The sequence below is a fragment of the Sitophilus oryzae genome, unplaced genomic scaffold (assembly GCF_002938485.1).
Source record: "Sitophilus oryzae breed Bouriz unplaced genomic scaffold, Soryzae_2.0 scaffold_649_pilon_pilon, whole genome shotgun sequence".
NCBI lineage: Eukaryota > Metazoa > Arthropoda > Insecta > Coleoptera > Curculionidae > Sitophilus > Sitophilus oryzae.
Genome location: NW_022147250.1, coordinates 480,606 through 486,735, shown reverse-complemented (window position 1 = coordinate 486,735; position 6,130 = coordinate 480,606).

Sequence of the window (6,130 nt, the reverse complement as noted above, 5' to 3'; positions counted from 1 at the left end):
GTTCTAGTGGAACCATAAGGGAACTGTCTAGTAGTGTAGTTTCATTTTATCAGAAACAAATCGCCATTCCTAAGTAAAAAATAATCTAATGCTAATAATATTAATAAAAAAATAATTTATTTATTTTTTTATTTTATTTATTTATTTTTATTTATTTGGCGTATGGCTTACATCACAGTATCTTAAGTTATACGACACAGAATGGTATGTGGCACAACTTGGGGCTCATCAGCATCCACCCTGAAATCCTCTGCGCTGGGTTTGGTGTATCCTGTAGCGGAATACTGTGCTCCAGTGTGGCTTAATAGCAAACACACCCGTATCGTCGATACTCAATTAAACCAAACTATGCGCACTCTATCAGGGACAATTCGACCAACACCTACAATATGGCTGCCCACACTTAGCAACATAGCTCCTCCCAATTTGCGCCGAGAACATGCCTTGGTCAGAGAGTTTAATAAAATAATGAATAACCCTCAGCTGCAGGTCCATGATGACGTACCACACATCCAGGGAAATCGAAGGGAGATTGAAGACTGCACATGAGCTGCACCAAAATAATTTTGATATAAATGAGCGATGGAAACAGAAATGGGAAAATGAGGCAGCTCCAATGTACCATGGTCTACCGTACGTTATTAATGAACCTGCGGGATTCGACCTCCCCCGTCGAACATGGACAACTCTTAACCGCATCAGAACTAACTGCGGAAGATGTGCCGACTCTCTAAATAGATGGGAAAAAGTCCCTTCAGCCGCATGCGACTGTGGAGCTGACAGGCAGACTGTCAAACGTAAAAAAATAATAAAAATAAGAAATAAATAAAAAAATATTAAGAAAATATAATAACAATATTAATAATAAAAATGAGAATAAAAACATATTTTTATCTTTATTCCAGCACGAGTAATCGTCGGAGTAACCACATACAGAATTATTCCATATGGACTTGGATCATTTTTCCATTGAACCAAGCGAATACGAGTTTTACTTTATCTAACAAATTTGCTACAAATTATATTTCTTTGTTTTGTCTGTTAATCAGTTAATGTCTATACATATAACTATTGATAAAAACTTCTTACGATTCGCTACATTTTATTATTTCTTTTCCTTTAGTCTTTAAAGTTTCAAAATCATTTATCTCAAACGTAAGAAAATATGACTTAGATCGTTTTTCCCGTGTAGTCTTCAAATGCAAACATACAAGATGGCCGGAAAAGTTTTGTATCAGGATTCCTATTTGAGATTCAATACTTTCACCAAAATATCAAAGTTTTGTTTTCCCTCGTATAATTAATAGACAAGGAGTTTCATTTTTAATTTAGAAAAAGATACTAAAAAGTAAAATAATTTGGCTACATACTGCTTAAAAATCATCAAAATCGGCCCATTAAAACAAAATATATTAACCTTTAAAATATATCAAAGTTTTAAGGTGCCTATTTTTCGTGCCTGTGAATGTATTTCAAAAACTATACATTATAGTCATATACTTTTCTAATAAAACAAACCTTTATTTTTTTACTAGAATCCAAAAATCAATTAATATACAGGGTGTTCCATTACAATAAACATAACTTTGATGTGTAACTTTTTTTGGGGACACCCTGTAGAACTCTACATAATTTTAGAAAATGCTTTAAATTGACTTACATAAGCTTACAAAATTTAACTTCAATACAAACTTCTGTTCTCCTTGCAACCGCGTTATATATGACGCGCCACCCTGTATAATTCGATTTCAATCAAAATTTCAATAGAATTAATTAGAATATAAGCAGAATAGGTATAGCTTATGCATTAGATTTATTTATTTCAATAAATTTACTTAGAAAAAGAATTAAAAAAATCAAAACATTAAGAAGGAAATAATTAATAATTTACTAAAATTACTAAAATAAAAAATTTAAAGTAACGAAAAAAAAATTGGTAAACATTTTAGCATTTTATCTATAAAACACAATACAGAAGGTTTCACATTAATACATTCACAGTAATTGAATTCCGAGGTAAAAGTCTCTGGGCACTCTACTATATAGAATACAACAAATTCTTGGGACGCGACGGTGCCGCTCCGGTGTCGTCGCCAATTGCAATATAAATAAGTTAATACGGCAAATACATTGATCTTGGATCTCGACAAAACGGATGCCGGACCTATCTTCGATTTGTCGATTTATCACTTTAAATCACTTTAAACTTTTGACGCAGTTAGTTTCTATTTGAAAAGTAGATGATAAAATCACAACGATCCCATCTTTTTCGTATGAGATAAGCCCGCCATCTTGATTCTAAAGTTATTGCAATTTAAGCGCCCTTTTGCATTGCATTTTTCTACCAAAAAGATTATAGAAAAATGGTATAAAATTAACTATTGCTATTGTTATTAATTATATATATAATTTATATTATAAAGTGTGACAAATAATGACGTGGAGTTTGATGTTTTTTTTTTCCACTATTCAATCATTTATGATAAAAATTGTAAGGACGTAAGAAAGTTGTAGAAGACTTAATACTCGACAACTTTTGTATAAATATATTTTTCTTACGACGTGACGCATAGTTCACGACCGTGAAAGCGCTAAACACATTAGTGTAACTAGGAATTTATCCTGGGGTGGGCCTGGGGGGGGCTGGGTTTGAGCCCAGGGGGGGCCTAGGGCTTTTGTTTTTTTTAAAAATGAAAAATAATTTTAAAAAACACGTTTTTTGAATAAAACGTTTACATGAATTTCTCTATCAATAAATTTCATAGACTTGATTAACACATTTTTTGAATACAACAAAATAATATTAACTAAACAAAACTGGAAAACGTAATTTTTACTGCATCACAAGCTAATAAAAATTAATATGTAGCCAAGAGTCATAATTCAGTATTTCTTTGGGGGGTGCCCAGCAGTACATGGGGGGGACTGGCTGGACCGGAAGACCGGATGAACCGGAGTATCGGAAAGACCGAAATAACCGTGGTCCGAACTGTATTCCGGAAACTTCGGCAGCATATTCTGCAGATAAAAATAAGTAAAAAAGTTGACAGCAAAATCAAAATCAAATTCCCCGTGTCAAAAAACTCCCAGACACCAATTTTCATCCAAATATTGACGTTACTTCAGAAATTATTTGGGAAAAATTGAAATCAAAATGAAACTTCTACACCCTCTGTTTCCGAAACTAAGCATTTTAAGACATACATTTATACAAACTTTTTTAGTTCTTTTTACCTGCACAATATGCTCCCAAAGTTTCCGAAATACAGTTTGGACCAACCTGTATAGAATAGTAAGTTCTCGTGCCTGTAATGTTAAGTAAATACGGTAAAGTAATAAATACGGTATTTTGAGAGAATTATATCGTAAATCTATCCATTACCGTTATAATTTTATTGATCTAACTTTACATTCTCATTGTTTATGTTTACATTTCCGGCATATTCTTGATTTCCTATCCAACAGAAAAGGACGTTGCTGTCCAACATTCTCTTTACTTTTGAAAAATGGTAAAAGTACTGGATGCTGCTGTTCTTGGAGATATAAATGGAGCGGAAATAAGATGCTATTTTACATATGTTATATAATAGAGTACCTAGATGCTATTAAATATCGGAGTTTTACGGATATTTTAATTCATATAATATACATGAGTAAGATGCTTTACTTGAATTTTAGTTGTACTAAAAAATGCCTAAATTCATCAAAATAAATTACATTGCATGTTCCTGACCGCGTATTATACCGAATGATGAATGAAAAAAAAACCGCGTTCAGTTGGCTTGGAAATGAACATTACAGTTGAGGGTTGGAACCTTTGGTGTTACACAGCAAAATAAAAACACTAAATCACCACAATACACCAAAACACTTTTACTCTGGACGCGCGTTTCGCTAACCATGTTAGCATCATCAGCAGATGATTATAAACTGGTAAATTTGTACTATAGTTTATATAATCCTCTGCTGATGATGCTAACATGGTTAGCGAAACGCGCGTCCATGTTTTATACAGGTTTTTTGACTTTTATATTATCGTGAATCTATTATATTTTTCTGTACCGATTGAAACCGGTCTTTCTGATACCTGTACCAAAATCAGTCTTCCGGAACCGGTACCGGTCATGAAAAAGATAATGTCTATGATATTTTTTTTTTCTGGGATCATACTGTATATTATGATTATTATTAGTTCCCAGTAGTTAGTACAAAGAAAAAAAAATCGTGGGTGTTTGGGAAGGCTCGACAGGAAACAATTATGTTTTTGCCATGTTTCGCGACTTTATTTTCACTTCTTCAGGCACCAAAACATATATTAATCCATAGGCCTCCTCTATTAATCCTCCCAAACATTCATGGCGATTCCAACCGCCAACACTAAGATATAGACGAACGAACAGAAACTTAACGGGTATTTTTTTTTGCCCGATGTACACCGATGATGGTTTATGTAGTACCGTTTGGTTATTTGCTAAGATATATGGATTAATACATAATATAGGTTTTGGTGCTTGAAGAAGCGACAATAAAGTCGCGAAACGTCGCAAAATCATAATTGTTACCTTTCGAGCCTTCCCACACAACACCCACGATTTTTTTTTCTGCACACTGTATATTACACTAGTTAAAAAATACATTATTATTTCCAATGACTAAAAAATACAAGGACAAATAAAACCCGATACCAAACTGTTACTATTATTCCAAACAATGTCGTGGCACATATTTTTCTTAACAAAGCCGCTCGAAGCGATATCTGGGGGCACGGCAGTGCCACCGCCACGTCGAGCACAGCCGTACCATTCTCGAAGGTATTAGCGGCACCCTGTAACTTCGTTGTGGATAAAGCAAGAATATTAATTTTACAGTTAAAGACATACTAAAGCTGGCTAGGTTACCAAAATATATAGTAATTATCCCTCGTAGTTTATGAATTATTGCTTGTCAAATTTCTTTAATTTCGATATTGACTCACTGACAGATCATCAAAATTCTAAGGTACTTCTAGATGTGTCACAACCTCCAAATTTAGAATTTTAGGTAGCTCTTTAAGCTTATAACCAAAGGAAAAAATGAAAAATCAAAGTTAAGATTAAAAGTTAGCTGTCTAGCCCCTAACGGTAACTGGCTTTCCAGTCGAGAAAAATATAGAAAACTAGAATTAATCGGAGCGGTCTCTTCTGATTTTTATTTATATATCAATGTACCAACAATAATTCAAGGATTATGAATTTTTTCTAGTTAGACTGTAACTTGTAATGAAGTCCCTATTTATTTTTTTAGTTTAATATGTTAAATGCTAGGATTGAACATATTTCGACCAAGGCTTGATAGCGCGGCGACAAGGTATTCCGCTAATTCGGAAGGCCGAACTCGGAACTAAATATTCTGATTGTAAAATATTAAATACATATCTATCGCAACACAATTCCTCCGCTATAAAAAGTTGTGAGATCTCATGTAAAACCAAGTCAGTTTATTTTATTTAGTCTCTCTTTAAGCACCTATTCAACCATTTTGATATAAATTGTTAGTATCAATATTAGTCATCTTTATTTCTATAATAATTAAAATGACTTGGCAATTGCACGATATGATATTCTATAGTAATTAAAAAACTTTATTCTTAAGTGCACCGTTTATTAGATTTATATTAATTTATAATTCATAAACTACGAGGGATAATTACTAGATATTTTAGTAACCTAGCCAGCTATACATAGTATGGCTTCAACTGTAGTGAGAATTAATATTCTTGCTTTATCCACAACGAAGTTACAGAGTGGTCATAAGTGCCGCTAATATCTTTGAGAAAAGGATTGTACGGCTGTGCTCGACTTGGGCTCGACTTGCCGTGCTCCCAGATACCTCTAGTTAAAAAAACTATTGTACTTTTTAAATCCAATTAAAACTACACCCAAAAAATTATACGGGGTAAGATAAAATTAATATTGAACTTTGGTCACTTTTGAAAGCAAGTTACTCTTTTATTTTAAATGCAACACCCAGTATAATATTGCGATATTCATTAGATAATTCATGTCTTTTCAAAATACTTTTAAGATTATCAAAATTACTTTTAAGATATTATCAGAGATATATTTTCCTAGATATTTTTTTTCTATAATAC